The 20,660-nt window shown below is 39.9% G+C and overlaps 2 long non-coding RNA genes across 2 annotated transcripts in view; one reads left to right on the top strand and one right to left on the bottom strand.

Annotated features, from left to right (window-relative positions):
- Positions 1–3,233, top strand: part of LOC123353288 — a 58,848-nt gene extending 55,615 nt beyond the window's left edge. The window contains exon 3 of the long non-coding RNA XR_006574447.1: positions 2,525–3,233. This is a non-coding gene — a long non-coding RNA (uncharacterized LOC123353288). The remainder of the gene's footprint in view (positions 1–2,524) is intronic.
- LOC123353292 lies at positions 1,101–20,201 on the bottom strand. The gene is made up of 3 exons (XR_006574454.1): positions 20,079–20,201; positions 3,762–3,839; positions 1,101–1,193 (listed from the first exon to the last, which is right to left on the bottom strand). It is a non-coding gene; the product is annotated as an uncharacterized LOC123353292 (long non-coding RNA).
- Between the last annotated feature and the right edge of the window lie 459 nt (positions 20,202–20,660).

Here is a 20,660-nt window from a genome sequence, read left to right on the forward strand (position 1 = left end):
AAAGAAAGTATACGCACCAAGATGAACAAATGGTTTCTTAGTTGTAAGAGTAATCCTTTTTAAATAAATCTGGCATTTAGCTGAAAAATTACTGCTAGAAACTTGCAATATCTAGAGTAAAGTGATTTTATTTACTTTTAGCATATAGTTAAAAGCTTGGAAACTGTTAATCATTTTTCTCCACTTCACTACAATGTCTGCATTTTAGTCACAGGACAAAGTGTCATTGATTTGTTTTGTTTGTTTGTTTTCACCCTCTTGCATTGTGGAAAGAACACAGTTTGCAGAAATTTAATTTTGAATATTAACAGGAAATTGGTCACAACAACTAGGGAAAATTGTGAAAATTAGTGTGCACAAGGTCTAAAAGAAAAACACGGACATTATCATCATTTAGAATCTATGAACTGAAAAGTATTTTTAAAGACAAAGTTAATGCCTCCCTTTGAAATACTTGTGTTAAAATAAAAAAAACGAACTTTAATAGATGACAGACATAGGTACTGTATGAAGAATTACAGCTTAGAAAATTAATAAAAATAGTATCTAAAACAGTATTAGTAAGATATGAAGCTCATTCATTAATGGTTTCTGTGATAATATATCACTGAAAATGTTGCATGAAGGACAGTCTTTGATAGGATTATATACAGTATAATAGCAAGATATTGAAATTAAAATTCACTGAGAAGATACATCTTGTGAACTGAAGGGTAAGAAGATAATAATGGTAACATTAATAATAATAAATAACAAGTATAAAATGATTCACATAAATAGAATTTCCATCAGCAATCATTATTGTAATTATGGGAATGATAAAGTAATAATCTACAATAAATAGCTAATCTTTATTGATTCACTATTTAATTTCTTTTTTTAAAAAAAGCCTTTAGAATTGCTGTCAATAACAATAATGTGTACAAGGAGGTAAAAGTTATACAGAGCATAAATGGCAATAAAACAGTATTGCATAATCTATTTCTAAAGAACCATTTGAAGATATTTATATTCTTTGGTGCAAGAAAAGAAAAAATATTCCTAAAAGAATTTCCCCACTTATTTAATGAACGCTGTAGGATTTATTTTAACACATGGTTCTGGGGGTTCCAGAGGCATACTGGGAAAATTCAGAAAGTTCGGTATCTGGCTTTTTAATCACAACCTTCTCCAAGGTTCTTCATCAATGGCATCTAGGAAGAAAAGACAGACCATCAGCAGTCTGACCTACAGCAGCCCTAGGGGCTGTTCCACCGCCACCAGCAAAGTTAGCACTAAAGGCAACCAAAAGGCCAAGCAAGGGGCCAGATAAGAAAAATAGCAAGGAACTAACTATTACTGTTCGGAAATATATTCCAGAATTTAGCATATGGGTCCTTCAACTGCCAAACAAACATTCTGCTTGGTAGTGGGAATTAATTCTAATGCTAAAGCAGATAAAAGAGAAAGGGTCAGAAGGATCTTAAAGAGTATTTAACACAGGGAGCTGACAAGATAAACTGGCATAGTACCGTTGAAATTAGAGTCCAGTTTTAATTCCCTTTGGATTTGTAGCAGAACTTATGGAAAAAGCTTATGTTGTGTCTGAAAAAAATACATTATGAAGAGAAAGACTAAGTTTTAATTCATTAGGTTTTCATTTTTTATTTGTTCTTCACCATAATGATGCCTTTTCTTAATTAATAATGTAGATATACATGGCCTTTGAGCCTGCAAACATTTAAATGTCTTTTCAGCCTGTTTTTAAGTTAAGAAGGAGTTAATTCATAAAAGAATATTACTTCTATGGTATATAGCATTTTCACAGTTGTGGTATGTATTATAAGGCAATGCAATGTATAAGAGCCCCAATTCTAAAAACACATAGGCAAGTGAATACCTAGGCAAATAGTCCCTTTGAACTTAATGGTCCTATTCATGTGAGAAAAATTACTTCCCTGCATATGTGTATGGATCCTTACTGTGAAAACATGCAAGAATGTATGGACAGTGTAATATGTTAGAAAGGAAGTGGCAACTAACAAAAACAATTAAGGGACAGAAATGCTAGAACTCTTGTGGGAAAATAACAACATTCACCCAGTGCTAGTCTATCTCCCTCTCACAGTTCAAATTCGTATCCTTCCAGTGATGGCATCACACCATGCAGGCATTAAGACGAGAACAAATGATCATTGCTGCTCTCCAGGTATTTGGTGACCAAGTAGACTGTGCTACACATGCAAAGTTGGGGGCACAAAAATGGAGACCTAGTTAAAGTCGAGATGGAAATTTGCCCCTGAGAACATTGCATTATTTCTTTGTAAGCTGTATAAGAAACATATTAAAAAGCATCGCTGTTCATTAACTGACAATAATTTGAAATATTTGATACGCTCAGAAGTTCAACAAAAGGACACTGCACCTTTAGGACAGACATCGATGATATGGTTTGCATGTAATAAAAAGGAAAATGTTTTATTAGCATGAAAACTAACCAGAAATATGCAATACTTAACATTGTTGTTTTGTTTTTTGTTTTTAGAAAGAACATCTCACAACCCACCCCTACCCAAGAGGGGCTAGATGACACATGGTGCAGAGTATTGACAGATGTGGGATATGTCTAGATATGTCTAAAGGCACAGAAAAAAATTCCATATGGGAGAGATTTAAAAGATTTGCACTATGTAGTTTAAAGAGAAGATGAGTAATAGGCCATGATACACATTTATGAATTAATGTATGATATAGAGAATATATATATGGAAGTCCTATTTACCCTTTCTCGTGACATTAGAACAAAGAGACCCCAATAAAATTACAAGCAAGACATCTGAAAATAATAAAAAGAAATACTTATTTTTCATAGCCTGCACTTAACCTGTGGAACTCATTGTCGTGAGATATTATTGCAGCTTAACAGGATTCAAAACAGAAGTAAACATTTATAATACCAACTCCCATAGTTACATTAGACAGAAAAAAACATTCTATGGAATATAAAACTTCATGCATTCAGACATAAAGCAGCCAACTGCCTGGGTTTAGGAAGAAACTTTTCCATTAGGAAAGTTGCATATAGCTGCTCATTAAGTGGTTTCTTGCACCTTTCTCCTCAAAAGCATGTAATATTGGCCAATCTTGGAAATAGGACAGTGGACTAGCTGGACTGTGAGAATTTCTATATTCCTTTGATATTAATAGTTTGCTTTGAATTTCCATGGACACAAAGCAAGATGGACTAATTTGACTTCATCCCCTAACAACCAGGTTCTTCTTTTAATTATCAGAGGGGTAGCCATGTTAGTCTGGATCTGTAAAAGCAGCAAAGAGTCCTGTGGCACCTTATAGACTAACAGACGTATTGGAGCATGAGCTTTCGTGGGTGACATGCATCTGACGAAGTGGTTATTCACCCATGAAAGCTCATGCTCCAATACGTCTGTTAGTCTATAAGGTGCCACAGGACTCTTTGCTGCTTCTTTTAATTGTTATTGGTATTTTATCCACTTAATTGCTCGTCTTCCCTGAGTAAGGCATTTGGGACTAACACCTTTGTGACATTTGTGTGTGCCAAATTTGTGGGATGGCTCTGATAATTATTCATTAATCATGACTATAAGGATAATTCTACAGCCAGAGACCTTGCAAATAGTAAGTGCCTATAACAGGGCTGTCCTGAGTCAGACTTCTTGAATGTTATTTCCATCTGAGGAATTTTGATAAGTTTGTTTCCCCCTAACTTGAGTTTGCATATCTCTAATATTACCAATATGTACCTGAAGCTGATCCTTCTTTTCAGGTAGTGCATTCATTGCTGTGGATGGGGAAGTCTAAGGATGGAGAGCCAGTCAGACCTAAAAAGGAAAAGAGCTAATGGATTGCTTTAAAAAATTGAAAAACTATGTGAATAAGTATGTGAGATTATACACACTGTAAATGGGGCATGCAATCTTAAAAGAATAAAGCCATAAAATTCTGCTGTTTAGCCTATTGTTAATTAGATCATTTAAATATATTAAAAAATAACTACTGAATTTAAACTGTTCCCTTTTCTATACTTTATTTCTCTTGATGATTTCTGGTAAAAGTAAAATGATCTCACTGTTATTTGATCGCTCTACACTTTAGTCGAGATGCATTGTATAAAATATAATGCAGTACAGATGTCAAACCAAGAACTAAATAGCTTATATTTCTAAAGAACCGTGAAAAAATATTAACACTATAGAAACAATGGTTCGGTAATTACTTTTTGCTGTGGAATCAGGTTAGGCATTTATCCTTATAGATCCCTAATACACTTAAAGTCAGCTCTGCCCCTGTGGTCCTTTTACCTTTGTTGATAAATGTATTGCACAGGATAGCTTGTATGACCACTACAGTATTTGAGGTCATGCTAGGCTGTTAGCACAAATGGTGTGAACAATAGTTTATATGCCACTTAACTCCTTGGGAGAAACAGTTAACCTTGCCAGAGAGGACAGATCAGTCATGTATAGTTATTAAAGTCTAGAAGGTTTTGTTATACTCTGAAATACTTTTATAAAAGTACAGTACTCTTCTGGTATTAGCTTTCCCAAGCAGGAAAGCAACAAAGCAAACAATCAGCTTTAGTATCTTTATGAAAGGGGTATTCAAAGTTAAAAAAAAAGTTTTCACAGATGTGTCTCACTCAACACACCTGCACTGCAGAAGCTGCAAATACATTTTATGTTACTTCATCATTAGACTTCCTGGTGCCTAAATTCCACCAAATTAACAATATAGAAACCTATAGCTCTGAGAGATACAGTTTATGAAAGATTTCTTTTGGTGGCCATAGCACTGAAGTCCAAACACAAATGAAAGTGGATTATTTTGATTATAAATTTCAAAAACCATCTTAATATCCTCTAATTGACTGAGCTGTCTGTAACACTGATGGCCCTTATCGTTCCTAGACATAATTTACAATTAACTAAAGAAAGTACCTTGAAAGCAATTTTAATCTCCATAGTCACTCATGGATGGGGAGGGCACAGTGAGCAAGGAAAAATGGACTAGAGTAGGAATTTTACTATAGACCTATCTCCATCTGAAGAACAGAATTTGGCAATGAGACTGACATTAAAATCATCAACTACATTTTAATGATGTAATAACATAGCTACACTACTATGTATCATGAGCCAATGACTCTATTAACTTAAACAATCTAAGCAGGGCTGGCTATGAGACCTCCAAGGAACACCAACGTACCACAGGAAATGGTGCTGGTGATTCAGCCGGTGGCACTCTTCATTCTAAGAGAGCATTGAAGAAAGGCGCCTCTCTCAGGTGAAATATAAACATAAAAGTCCCCACCACTTGGTGTCATTCAAGATTCCATGGCACTTTTGCCCCATAGGAATGCTGGGGCCATAGGGAACCTCTGGATGACACTCTGGGTATGTCTACACTACAGGATTATTCCGATTTTACAGAAATCGATTTTTGGAAACAGATTGTATAAAGTCGAGTGCACACTAAGCACATTAATTCGGCAGTGTGCATCCATGTACCAAGGCTAGTGTCAAATTCCGGAACGTTGCACTGTGGGTAGCTATCCTATAGCTATCCCATAGTTCCCGCAGTCTCCCCTGCCCATTGGAATTCTGGGTTGAGATCCCAATGCCCGATGGGGCCAAAAATTTGTTGCGGGTGGTTATGGGTAAATGTTGTCAGTCAATCCTCCCTCCGTGAAAGCAACAGCAGACAATCATTTTGAGCCCTTTTCCCTGGATTGATTGGGCAGACGCCATAGCACGGCAACCATGGAGCCCGTTCAGCCTTTTTTCACTGTCACCGTATGTCTACTGGATGCTGCTGACAGACATGGTACTGCAGTGCTACACATCAGCATCCCCTTGCCTTTGCAAGTTAGCAAAGACGGTTACCAGCCCTACTGTACCGTCTACTACTTTGCAAGTAGACAAAGACAGTTACCAGTTATACTGTACCATCTGCTGCTGTCATGGGTGCTCCTGTTCGGCCTCAGTGAGGTCGGTCAGGGGCGCCTGGACAAAAATGGGAATGATTCCCCAGGTCATTCTCTTCTTTAAGTTTTGTCTAATGGAGAGTCAGTCCTGCCTAGAATATCAGGCAAGTCTGCTAAAGAACCATAGAGGCAAACGGCCGATCCAGGTCAGAGCCCAGACATCCCGCAGAAATGATGAGCTGCATGCCATTCTAGGGGGTGCCCCTGCAACAACGCCACCCATTGCTTCCCTTCTACCCCACCCATCCTGAGCTACTGTGGCAGTTATCCCCCCATTTGTGTGATAAAATAATCAAGAATGCATGAATTTGAAACAATACTGACTTTATTGCCTCTGCAAGCAAAGATCAAAGGGGGAGGGGAGGGCAGTTGGCTTACAGCGAAGTAGAGTGAACCACCATTCTGCACTTGCTCAGCCTATAGCTGAAAATCTGTGATAAGCATTAGGATAGAAGCACAGGAAGGACTGAATCTCCATTTGTGTGTGGGCCTTTGGTTTACACTGGTAAAATACAAAATGTCCCAGGATATGTATGTTGGGTGACAGTTCTAAACGGCAGCTTAATTTTTTTATTTGCAGCAAAATGTAGAGGTCTAAGTATCTGATTGTGAGCCCTGGTAGCAAGGAGTAGGCTAGGGTAGGCACAACTGTGCAGTGCTGCTGACTGGGAGAGCAGCCTGAGGCAGAAGCCTCCAGCTGGCATGATATTCCAGGCAGGACTGAATCTCCATTAGACAAAACTTAAAGAAGAGAATGACCTGGAGTCATTCCCATTTTTGCCCAGGCGCCCCCGGCAGACCTCACCGAGGCCAGCCAGGAGCACCCACGGGATGACGATGACGGATACCAGTCCTACTGTACCGTCTGCTGTCCGCAAGGCAAGGCAAGGGGATGCTGCTGTGTAGCACTGCAGCACCACATCTGCCAGCAGCATCCAGTAGACATACAATGACATTGAAAAAAGGCGAGAAACGATTTTTTTCCCTTTGCTTTCATGTGGGGCGGGGGTGACAACATATACCCTGAACCACCTGTGACAATGTTTTTGACCCTTCAGGCTTTGGGAGCTCAGCCCAGAATTCAAATAGTTTTCGGCGAGTGCGGGAACTGTGGGATAGCTACAGTTGTCAGTCGCCCCTCCCTCTGTGAGCGTCCATTTGATTCTTTGGCTTGTCTCAGCTCCTTAAGTGTCACGCAGCACTGTGTTGAGTCCTTGTTGTTGCCTCTGTCCATCATGGCCTTGGAGATTTTTTCAAATGTTTTGGTATTTCGTCTTTTGAAACGGAGTTCTGATAGAACAGATTCATCTCCCCATACAGAGATCAGATTCAGTATCTCCCGAACGGTCCATGCTAGAGCTCTTTTTTGATTCTGGGACTGCATGGTCACCTGTGCTGATCAGCGCTCCACGCTGGGCCAAAAGGAAATAAAAATCAAAAGTTGGCGGGGCTTTTCCTGTCTACCTGGCCAGTGCATCCAAGTTCAGATTGCTGTCCTGAGAGGTCACAATGGTGCACTATAGGATAGCTCCCGGAGGCCAATACCACACTAACCCTAATTTGAAATGGCAATGTCGATTTCAGTGCTACTCCCCTCGTCGGGGAGGAGTACAGAAATAGATTTTAAGAGCCCTTTATATCGAAGTAAAGGGCTTCGTTGTGTGGACGGGTGCAGGGTTAATTCGATTTAACGCTGCTAAATTTGAGATAAACTTATAGTGTAGACCAGGCCAAAGGGAGGTTGTAGCAGCTACTCAGCTTCTGTATGCCCAGCAGAAATTGCATCCTCTACGTAGTTTGTCTCCTTCTTGCCCCTAATGAGGACTGTGCCTAACTGGGACAATTGAACCCTATGTGAAGACCACTTTACCACAACTGAAATGTAGCCACCTATGGGATGATTCACAGCGGCTGTGCAGTTGTGTACAGCAATGGTACACAGTAGTTTTAGGAGAAGAAGTAATAAAGAATACCATTTCCCACATGCATGTGGGAAAATATATCTTAGGGGTAAGCTGTAGCAAAAATCTGTTTCTAGATGCTTAGTAAACTACATAAATTCATGTACACATTTACTTATACGGCAGCATTTTGTTATTAAGAACCAGGAAGGAAGTGAGATATATTTTCCATTTATTTAAGAGTAGAGAAGGAAAAAAAAAAAAGAGAGAGACTTTTACCACCACTGCCTATTTAAATCTTCTAACTGGCAAAATTAAACCATGTCTCTTTATTTATTTATTGTACTTGTAAAAAGATTAATGGGGATGTGATTCCTTCAGGCTTTTACATATAACCCCGTCACACAAAGAACAAAATTATACAGTGCGGCAAACGAACTGAATTAGCTACATTTATTTAAATAACTGCTATGGAGGAAACAATAAATCAACAAAAATCCTCACAAAAATGTGTTTACAAAGTGTCTTGTAATTTGTTTTAGCAAGGACACAGATTTTTAGCTCTTAGCTAAGCTTCCTTCTCACAGTCTATTATCATATCAACTGTTAATGAGTGTTTGCTATAGAAAGCATCAGATTTCTAGCAACCAAAAGTATTTGTAACTTCCACCGTACTGTCCTCTAAGACATGGCTGCCCGCCCAACATGAAATAGATTTTCCTAATAAACATTTTTTCAAAGGTTTCTAAAAACTTGGGAGACAATCAAAATTAAATGACAGAGCTTTGTTAAATCAGAAAAAGAGGTTATTTGAATGGTCATAATCATGCAATTATCTCATCTTCACTGAATTTCAAAGGGCTCTATCTATATCTAGTCCTATATCAGGAGTAAGTGAGTAGGGGGAGCTCTAATGCTGAACCTGTGATGTATTCATAAATCAGTACTTTCAGAGCCTGTCATGGGCTCCATAATGAGGGTCATTATTCAGGCAGAGTGTCAAAACTACTATCAAAGGACCTTCTCAGAATCACAATCATTCTGTTTCTTGTTAAATAAGCAATGTAGTACACAAAAATGGCAAACAAGAAGCAGGTCAATTTGATACAGTATGAGGGCACAGAGACCTCTAGAGTAATTTACCCTCTGGGAATTCTGATGGCTTGTGAGATAAATTATATACACCCTCAGAAAAGATTAATGGTAATAAAATCCCTGGAATATTTTCAGAAAAAAAATGTCCGTATGTATGTATGGCAACTTCAGTAACAAAGAAGACATTTTCTAAAGACATTTTAACAACTGTGAGTAGCTCTGTGGAAAGCTCCTAAATCTTATTAGCAAATTGGCAGCACTCAGTGGCAGTGCCATATTTCGATTTTCTGAGAGAGTTTATTTAAAAAAACCGACAGCTTTCCTATGTCAAACAGAGGGGGGTTAAAAAAAAAAAGGAAGAAACACTCATACATTGCCAAAAATAGATTCCATGAGATGTACATTTATTGATCTCATTTTATTACAGGTAATAACAGATGCAACAACAGAAACTATTAACAAAATGTCATGTGGACATTTGACTAGACACAGTAAACTTAAATTATTTAAAATTGATTGAGATCAAGCCTGCTAAGTACTCAGCACTCTCTATGCCTTCTGAAACCAATGGAAGTCAAGGAGGTTCAAAGTTTCACTAGCTCAGGCTTCAGCAGTACTCTATTTGTTCACCACATACAAAAATATCACACATTGTTCATATGCATATAGACAGGTTTCAGAGTAGCAGCCATGTTAGTCTGTATCCGCGAAAAGAACAGGAGTACTTGTGGCACTTTACAGACTAACAAATTTATTTGAGCATAAGCTTTCGTGGGCTACAGTCCACTTCATCTATGCATCCGATGATGTGGGCTGTAGCCCATGAAAGCTTATGCTCAACTACATTTGTTAGTCTCTAAGGTGTCACAAGTACTCCTGTTCTCATATGCAGATAGACACCTATGTATGTTCACATTTACTATATGGCCAAGATTTTCAAATATAGGTGCAGAAAGTTAGGTTCTTAAGTCTAAAGTTCAGCTCCTACATGGCGATCCATACAGACTTACCCCTCTGAACATGCAGAGCGCCATTTACTTCAATGGGGCTTTCCCGTGGCTGCAAGGGTCAACTGTACCAAACAAGCAGAACAAAGCAGACCAGCATCTAAATTAGATTGCTAATTTTTAAAAGTGGTTTCAATGGGAGCTTATGGGTGCTCAGTACTTTTGAAAATCAGGCCACTTAAGTAATCCCCACATAAGGATTTAGGAGACTAACTTTAGTCACTAATTTTTTAATATCTTGGCCACACGTGGATGTTGGTGTGCAGTGTTTGCGTTCTGTGGAAAACTCAGCAATTATTGCATTAAAAAAAGTATAAACAAAATATTGCTTAAAAATATGGAAGCTTGGTTTAAAAAAGAGTCACCCTAAATTCCTCATAAATTCCTCAGCTTCACTTTACCAAACTGAATTTTGTGTGACAATGAATCCTACCCTGTCCAGACTTATTGTTTAAGTAAATTTGTATCTGCGGAATAATCAAAAGCAAACCAATTATATTCAGGCATCTTTTTTATCCATCTGTTTGGATATAACTGTCTATTAAGTGGTGTTTGCATATGAGGCAATGTTCTATTGTATGCATAGATACTCAATTATTTAGATTATACATTTGAATAAACTGTGCAGTTAAAGGAATACCCGTGTAATGTAGGACAATTACATTTTCTATCACAGTTTATAGGTTATTAAACTAATATTAATTTGGCCCACACTACTGGATATAGGATCCTAACCCTCACCTATGAAAGTTCTTTTGTTTATTTGCATGTTTCTACCTCTACAATTAGCAGCCATTGTTAGCCACTTCAAATTATATCAAATTATGTAAAATAGTCACAGCAAAAAGGTCGCATGAATAGAAACTACCAAAAATTAATTTCACCAAAGTGTGTACATTAAAATGTAGGCTAGCTTAATGCAATTGTAAAAATCTTAGCTATTTATGATGGGCCTCCAGTTTTATCTGTAAGAAAATTCCCATTATTTTTAAAGTTTCTTTTTCTGATTAGTAGAAGAAAACAACATGTAATTCTATCACATCATGTGAATAAATAGTTCATCGTCCAGCAAATCAGAGTGGCTCCAAAAGGGAATCCAGTTGTTTTTATGTTAAAATAGGGAATAAGTCAAGTAATACTCAACACATAGAAATCAGCCAATTCCTACATTCTCTGAAACATCAGTTTTCAGTTACTCATTATGCTGAACACTCCTGAGTGCCAAAAAACAAAAACCTACAGCCTCAACATTTAGGCAATACAGGGCTTTCCACTGACTTCAGTGAGCATTGGATCTGCCCTAGGATTGTGATTTGGTAGTGTTTTCCATCCACTTTGCACAGATATAAATGACTACAAAATGCAGTGGAGAATCAGGCCTTCTATCTGTGTATATATATATATACACACTAAAAAAAAGTCATCATCGAATCAGAATATTAGGGTTGGAAGAGACCTCAGGAGGTCATCTAGTCCAATCCCTTGCTGAAAGCAGGACCAACACCAACCTAAATCATCCCAGCCAGGGCTTTGTCAAGCTGAGCCTTAAAAACTTCTAAGGATGGAGATTCCATCACCTCCCTAGGTAACCCATTCCAGTGCTTCACCACCCTCCTAGTGAAATAGTGTTTCCTAATATCCAACCTAGATCTCCCCCACTGCAACTTGAGACCATTGCTTCTTGTTCTGTCATCTGCCACCACTGAGAACAGCCTAGCTCCATCCTCTTTGGACACCCCTCTTCAGATAGTTGAAGGCTGCTATCAAATCCCACCCCCCCACACACACACTCTTCTCTTCTGCAGACTAAACAAGCCCAGTTCCCTCAGCCTCTCCTCATAAGTCATGTGCCCCAGCCCCCTAATCATTTTCGTTGCCTTCCTTTGGACTCTCTCCAATTTGTCCACATCCTTTCTGTAGTGGGGAGACCAAAACTGGACACAATACTCCAGGTGTGGCCTCACCAGTGCCGGATAGAGGGGAAATAATCATTTCCTTTGATCTGCTGGCAATGCTCCTACTTATACAGCCCAATATGCCATTACCCTTCTTGGCAACAAGGGCACACTGGTGACTTGTATCCAGCTTCTTGTCCACTGTAATCCCCAGGTCCTTTTCTGCAGAACTGCTGCTTAGCCACTTGGTCCCAAGCCTGTAGCGATGCATGGGATTCTTCCTTCCTAAGTGCAGGACTCTGCACTTGTCCTTGATGAACCTCATCAGATTTTTTTTGGCCCAATCCTCCAATTTGTCTAGGTCAATCATTCTTTTATTTGTGTATGATAGTGCTTGTATACATTAGTTTATAATTTTAAGCTAATCAAAGTAACGTTAAAGAAACAGAAACATCTCATCCTCATCCTTTATCAAAATATCCCAAGCACTGAAATATTGCAAGGATTGCTGTTACGTTTTCTTTTATTAAAAAATGTAGGATTGCAGGTCTGTAGCTTCTTAATGGAGAAATCATTTGGGGGTTGTTCAATGCATAACCTGAATGTGGTATTCAGGAACCAGTTTATTTGGCTACCAAAATCATAACCCTCCTCAGCTAAACCTCAGCTATGGCTGAAGATATTTTGCCACTTAATCCTTTATTTTTTGTTTGTTTGTGTTTTATTACGATGTTGCCTGAAAGAAAATGCCCTTCTAAGTGAATTTACAGGTTATATGCAGGAAATACAAACTAACTGTGAGCCTGAGTCTTCTCCACTGCAAAACCATACCCTACTAATGAAAAAAATAAATGTTCACTATACAATTACTTTCAAAATGTGATTGTGAAGGTATAGTAGTGATGGTTCTGCACTTGTGCACTTGTTATAGGTTTGTAAGAGCATTACAGCTATTTAAGATGATATGTTAGTGATACCCAGGCTGAAACTGTAGAGCTACATGTTGTCTTTTAGGGATCCATTTACAACTTCTTTGAAGTCCTCTACTCTGATTGTATCTCCTCTCCCTCATCACTGACAGTGTAAGTGGAATGCTAATCACAAGAGCACAGTCCTTAGGCTTCACAGCGGGGACAGCTGAGCATAGGGACTGACATCACTAGAATAACTCTGTTCATCACTACAGTCAGGAGGGGGAAAGAGAGGAAATACTGTACCGAGTGACATACACAAGGCAGGATGGCTGTGTGCTTCCTAACATGGTCAGGCCGTCACAAGCAGTGGTGGATTTAGAGTTAGTGGGGCCCTGTGCGCAACTTCATTTTCACCCCTCCTTGGGACCCAGCCACAAAAAAGAACATTCTCTTCTATCTCCCCCCCATTTTCATTCTTTTTTCTTCATCCTCCTCCTACATTATAAGAAATAGGAAGTAAATGAAAATAAAGTGAGGTACCTTGATTGGGACAGAGGGTTGGGGTGCAGGAGGCAGTGTGGGGGTTAGGCTCTGGGAGGGAGTTTGGGTGCAGGGTGTGGGCTCTGGACTGGGGCAGGGGGTTGGGGGTGAGGCAGAGGTCAGGAAGGGCAGCGCTTATCTCAGGTGGCGCGGCTCCCAAAGTGACCGGCACACACACTCCTCTGGCAGCGGCTCCTAGGTGGGTGGGGGTGGGGCAGAGGGTCTCTGCATGCTGCTGCCTGCAGGTGCCGCCCCCACAGCTCCCATTGGCCGCAGTTCCCAGCCAATGGGAGCTGCAGAATCGGTGCTCAGGGTGGGGGCAATGTGCGGAGACACATACACACCCCCGCCCCCAGGGGCTGCAGGGACATGCTGGCCACTTCTGGGAGTGGCGCAGTGTGGAGGGACAGAGGCAGCATGGGCAGGGAGCTGCCTTAGCCCTGCTGCTGGCATGTCTCTGCGTGCCCCTTGGCGGGAGAGGGCAGCAGGTCTCCATGTGCTGCCTGGGGCAGAGGCAGTGTGCGGAGCCACCTCCCCATGCCAGGGGCACACAGAGATGTGCCAGCAGCCAGCTGCTTCCGGGAGCAGCGTGAGGCCACCAGCCATGGAATGCAGGCAGCCTGCCTTTCTGAGCCCTGCTGCGCTGCCGGCTGGGACTCAGGGGCAGGTTGTCAGATGAGATTTGTCCTGCATTTTGGGGGGGGCCTGTCATTGGGCCACCGCACTGTTTGTTTCATAGTAAATCTGCCTCTGGTCACGAGTATCTTACTTGTAAGTCCGCTGCAGCCTCTGTACTTCAGGAGGCAGAGTGAGACCAGGGATATAAAATTTAAACTACAATTCTCTTTATTAGTTACATAACAACATGACTTCTACAGACTCTGAGACTGCAGACCCCAAGTGTTCCTGAATTAGATGAGAGACTCCTTCCACAGGGAGGCCCTCTGGGGACTATACGACTAATTTTAAAGAGATAGTACCACAGTATACCCACACAGGTATCCCTGGCATTGCTTTGCCACAGATGATGTTGTTTATATGTCATGACACAGGTCAAACCAATGTGACATCACAGTGTAAATATGGCAAAGCTATGCCTGGAAGACCCACAGCAAATAATTTGAGGGGCTCTGTAAGTCCACTCAGTGCTGAAGTAGCTTTACAAGGTGAAGTATTGCTAATTTTCCATAGAGACCATAAAAGAAGAGAAATAATCCCAGATCAGTGAAATGGCATAACAACATATATATGTGAAAAATGGTATTGTAAGCATAGCAGAAGGTATACTGAATATATGAAAAGCCTTTCAAAGGCTAGCAAATCTTTCTCTGGAGTTCTGAGCACAGGTTTTTAACTTTCCACATTAATTTACCCACTGAAAATCAAGTCTATTGATGCCCAACTCTATGCCAGCATTTATGCTGTGATTTTCATCAATAACACTGTCCAAAGGTAACCAAGGACATACTTTGCTGCAATGTCTTTTCTCCTTTGAACATCATGGACATTTCCCAAGGTGCCAAGTCATTGTTTACCCTCCATTTTAACTATGAGGGTAAAAATAATTAACATCATGATATGAAAACTTGAAGCTATCTTCTCCTTTTGTGTCCAGTTAGCATTCATATTGTAGATGCCTTCTACAACTCAAGATTACCCTCTGAACCACATCAACTCCCAGCCATGGGCCCTGCAGTTGCCCCAGTGGTTTGCAAACTTCATTGCACCGCAATTCCCTTCTGACAACAAAACTTACTACACCACCCCAAGAAGAGGGACAGAGGCCTGAGCCCAAGCCCGAGCCCCTTCACCTGGGGACTGAAGCCAAAGCCTGAGGGCTTCAGCCTGGGATGTGGGGGCTGTAACCTAGGCCCCGCCATCCAAGGCTGAAGCCTTTGGGCTTCGGCTTCACTCCCAGGAAGTGGGGCTCGGACTTTGGCTTCAGCCCTGGGCCTGAGCAAGTCTAACGCCAGCTCTGGCAACCCCATTAAAATGGGGTCACAACCTACTTTGGGGTCACAACCCATAATTTGAGAACTGCTGGATTAAGGAGATAAAATAAATACAAATGCATTTTAACATGATGGGCATGACTACTTACATTCCACCACTGTGTTTAAAGTATTTTCTTCAGTGTAAGACTTAACATTTTTAGTACCAAATCACCTTACCTTTCTGTCAACCAGTTACCCTCCCCCTCCCCCAGCTCCCTTCAGGTCACTTGTAATTGGTCACTTTTCACTAATCCTTCAGATTTATCTATGTATCAGTTCCCAATTGAATTTATACTAAATAAATACTGGACAAAGACAACTGTGACTCCTGTGCAGAAGAAGAATGCAGGTGTTTGCATTTTTTAATTTGAGCTGGTCAAAAAAGTCTGAGGAGCTCCTCTGAGTCCTACTTTTTTGAAATCTGACAGATGTTCCACTACTATGAAAAAACCTGGAGATACTCAGAGACACCCCTGTCCCCCCTCCGAGATAAAGCATTGCAGCATATGTTCCCTCTCTGCTGGCCACTGTGAAGCATAGAATAATCCCAGAAAACTCACAAAACATGAGGATGGGTAGCTAAGAGGTAGCACATCTCATAGCTGCCACCATCCCCTCCATGGCTACATGAGAGCTAGGTTGGTACAGCTGTGAGGGTGTATGGCCAGCACGAGTATGAAAAGAGCCAACAGTCTACACGCCATGATGACTTCTCAGGATTCTGTAACTTATGATGTATTTTCTTTGTGACATTGGCCTTGCCTCCTAAAGGTCCAATGCGAGGGATTGGAAATAGCCTAAAGGCTGCAGAGCTTCTGAAATGAATATCCGTGACATACCCCCACCACACACACACCCTTTTTGGGTTTTTTTTTTACATGCAGAAGGGAGGATGTGGGACTTAGGGATCTATTCATGAATAACTTAGACAATGTTTACATGGGGATTTTTAGGAAGTTTGCTCAGAAGGGTTTCTGCATTGACTGCATGTAATTGGTATTCATCAGTCTGAGCTTCTCTGAGCAAAACAAGACACCCAATCACCACAAAATGTGAGAGGTCTGCATTCCAAAAGAACAGCAGAGAAGAGGGGATCAGACCGATGTCGGGGCACTACCAGGTGGCCAAAGATGAATCTCAGAAAGTGACTAAATTGTAGAAATGAAGCAAAATGAGATGTTTTCATATGATAGTTGTTTTTAAATAAAATCTAAATGCCTTGGGGACTGGCACTGATTTCCCTGCTCTGGGCATGAGGTGATTCAGAATCACACCAAAAAGAAAAAAATTGAATCCCGAAATGCTAAAAAAAGGAAATACATTAAAGAATTGGTGCAAACCCACAATGCAGACATGATTTACATCAGTGGAACATGATTTGTACCAGTGCTGATTACCCTAGTGTGACAGTCTGTACCCCTATGTTCATCTGCTTTACAAGACTATGATAAATTTTGTACAAAGAGTGCCTTGTAAGGTATCATATGAAAACTTATAATTTGCTAATCATTATTGTCATGACAAAATATGTGTGGCAAAATTGCAGGTAAAGTTATAGAATTCCTCTGTACGGTATTATTATGTTCCAAGTCTGGGTGGGAGCAACCACAAACCAATTCCCCAGAGACAAAAGGTTAGCCAATGCCTCAGTCAGGTGTCAACAAAATCAAATGGACCATTGCCTGGTTAAGTGCCCATTCTTTGGCAGGAAAGAGGATGTGGGTGAAAATCTATATTGTGACAAAGAAACAGCTGGGAGTTCCTGTCCACACAGACTCTTCATCTCCTGAACCTCAGTTGGCAAGGATTCTCAAAGAAGAGAAAGGGCTATAAGAAAGGGGAGCAGGCACCCCAAAATGATTCCTCCCTTTCTCTCTACTCATGGCATTGACAACAATTCAAGAATAAAGGAAACAGCACTGGATTGAGGGAAGGATCCTGACAGAAAGGAATTCAGTCAGTAAGACTGCTGGGACATGCAATGAGAGAGACCTTTGCTTTGAATTCACTTAGCTTGTTAAGTTAGGCATTAATTGTGTTTTACTTTTATTTTCTTGTAAACAATTCTGACTTATGCCTCATTACTTATAAGCCCTTTGTAGCTAATAAACTTGTTTTATTGCTTTATCTAAACCAGTGTGCTTGGATTGAAGTGTTTGGGAAACTCCATTTGGGATAACAGGATTTGTTCATATAATTTTCTATTAATAAAATGACAGCATTTATATGACCTTGTAGTGTCCAAGAGAGACGGTGGAAATATAAGAGAGACATTTCTGGGGAAAATCTGGGACTGGAAATTTGCTGGTGTTGCTCTGCAGTGTAATTCAAGAGTGGCTGGCTACAGCACTCATTTACAAAACGGGGAGTAACTTGCATGCTGGAGGCTGTGTGTGTGGAGACCAGGACGGGCAACTCTCACAGTGAAGCAGTGTAAAGGGCACCCCAAATCTGAGAATTGAGGAGACAAAGCTGCTCATTGGTCCAGATTTTACGCTCGGTAATGTCACACCTAGTTTCAAACCACGCTGCCCTGGTGTATAGCATGTTTGAACAAGAGGTTTGCAGTGGTGCAGCCAAACCAGTGGCTAAAATCCAGCATAGACAACACATCAGTCAAACCTCAGTCAAACCCTTTCATTATCTGTAGTACTGGTGTTGTAGCTTCCGACACATTTTGGGAGCCAATAGCAATACTCCGTACATAATTGGGTTTCCTATAAATCTGTAAACACTATGTTCTCAGTAAAGCATCCTCCACCACAGTTACAAACAAACAAACAAACACAAACCAAATTTAACCTGCATGATTAGGGCTGTCAATTAATCACAGTTAACTCACACGATTAATTAAAAAAAAAAATTGTGATTAATCACAGTTTTAATCACATTGTTAAACAATCGAATTCCAATTGAAATTTATTAAATATTTTGGATGTTTTTTCCATATTTTCAAATATATTGATCTGAATTACAACACAGAATACAAAGAGTACACTGCTCATTTTATATTATTATTTTTATTACAAATATTTGCACTGTAAAAATGAAAAAAGAAACAGTATTTTTCAATTCACCTCATACAAGTACTGTACTGCAATCTCTTTATCGTGAAAGTGCAAGTTACAAATGTAGATTTTTTTTGGTTACATAACTGCACTCAAAAACAAAATAATGCAAAACTTTAGAGCCTGCAGGTCCACTCAGTCCTACTTCTCGTTCATCCAATCGCTAAGACAAACATGCTTGTTTACATTTATGGGAGATAATGCTGCCCACTTCTTATTTACAAGGTCACCAGAAATGAGAACAGGTGTTCGCATAGCACTGTTGTAGCTGGCATTGCAAGATATTTACATGCAAGATGCGTTAAGGATTCATATGCCTCTTCATGCTTTGGCCATCATTCCAGAGGACATGCTTCCATGCTGATGATGCTCATCAAAAAAATAATGTGTTAATTAAATTTGTGACTGAAGTCCTTGGGGGAAAATTGTATGTCTCCGTTTCTGTTTTACCTGCATTCTGCCATATATTTCATGTTATAGTATTCTCGGATGATGACTCAGAAAATATTGTTCATTTTAAGCACACTTTCTCTGCAGATCTGACAAAACGCAAAGAAGATACCAATGTGGGATTTCTAAGGATAGCTACAGCACTCGACCCAAGGTTTAAGAATCTGAAGTGCCTTCTAAAATCTGAGAGGGATGAGGGGTGGAGCATGCTTTCAGAAGTCTTAAAAGAGCAACACTCCAATGCGGAAACTACGTAACCTGAACCACCAAAAAAAGAAAATCAGCCTTCTCCTGGTGGCATCTGACTCAGATAATGAAAATGAACATGTGTTGGTCCACACTGCTTTGGATTGTTATTGAGCAGAACCCATCAGCAGCATGGATGCATGTCCTCTGGAATGGTGTTTGAGGAAAGAAGGGACATATGCATCTTTAGCACATCTGGCATGTAAATATCTTGCAACGTCAGCTACAACAGTGCCATGAGAACACCTAGTCTCACTTTCAGATGACATTGTGAACAAGAAGCGGTCAGCATTATCTCTTGCAAATATAAACAAGTTTGTTTGTCTGAGTGATTGGCTGAAGAAGAAATAGGACTGAGTGGACTTGTAGGCTCTACAGTTTTACACTGTTTTATTTTTGAATGCAGTTATTTTTTGTACATAAGTCTACATTTGTAAGTGCAACTTTCATGATAAAGAGATTGCACTACAGTTCTTGTATTAGGGGAATTGAAAAATGCAATTTCTATTGTTTTTTACAGTACAAATATTTGTAATAAAAATAAATATAAAGTGACCACTGTACACTTTGTATTCTGGGTTATAATTTAAATCAATATATTTGAAAATGTAGAAAACATCCATAAATATTTAAATAAATGGTATTCTGTTATTGTTTAACCGTGTGATTAATTGTGCGATTAATAGCAATTAAATTTTTAATCACATGATTAATCATGATTAATTTTTTTAATTGCTTGACAGCCCTATTTTAAATCCAAAGAAATGGAGGGAAGCAGTGAGGAGGAGACATGGATTTTAGTTTGAATATACTGTGCAGTGAGCAAGGGAGGAGCAACTCAGCTAGAAGGACTTAGAAACATCCAGAAGCAGAATGTGGCAGTTACTAGACATGGTCACTAACTCTTTCTGAAGCTAAGAAGTTTTCACTGAGGGCAAGCAGTCTTGCAGTTTCCACACATACTCACCTCCTGAGAGTGGCCAATCAGAGCTCACAGGGAAAGGCTGCAATTACAGGAGTGAAAGACAGCTCTTTGGACTCAGCAGCTGATTGATGCAGGATCAAGAGAAGTGTCTGCTGTGAAGGCTCAGTCCCACTACCTTTGGATAGAGGATACAGATTTCCTGTCTAACTAGAAATGACCAGTCAACTATTAACCAAAGGACTGGAGTCCTGCTAGCTGTAAAAATGCTGAGACTTTTGTTAGCTGACAAGGCTCAGAAATGTTTGGCAAAGAACTGAGATGCTGCCTCTCTTCTCAAGCTCTGAAAAATCCAGATGATATACATATATACATATCTATTATGGCAACACTAAAGAGACTGAGAAATCATCTCTGAGAGAAGATTAAAGGATTATATATGTTTATATGTGTATTTTAAAATACAGAACTGTGTTATATTGCAAGGGTTCTCAATCTTTTTTCTATCACGCCCCACCTTAGCAGGTTTTTTGTTTCATTTTTTTTTTTACTTGGAGGTCCCGGCCTGTTACAATAGCAAAAATTTACTATAAAAGAGTTACTATAAAAACACCCCTGACCTGTTTA

This window comes from Mauremys mutica, chromosome 1 (assembly GCF_020497125.1).
Source record: "Mauremys mutica isolate MM-2020 ecotype Southern chromosome 1, ASM2049712v1, whole genome shotgun sequence".
Lineage (NCBI taxonomy): Eukaryota > Metazoa > Chordata > Testudines > Geoemydidae > Mauremys > Mauremys mutica.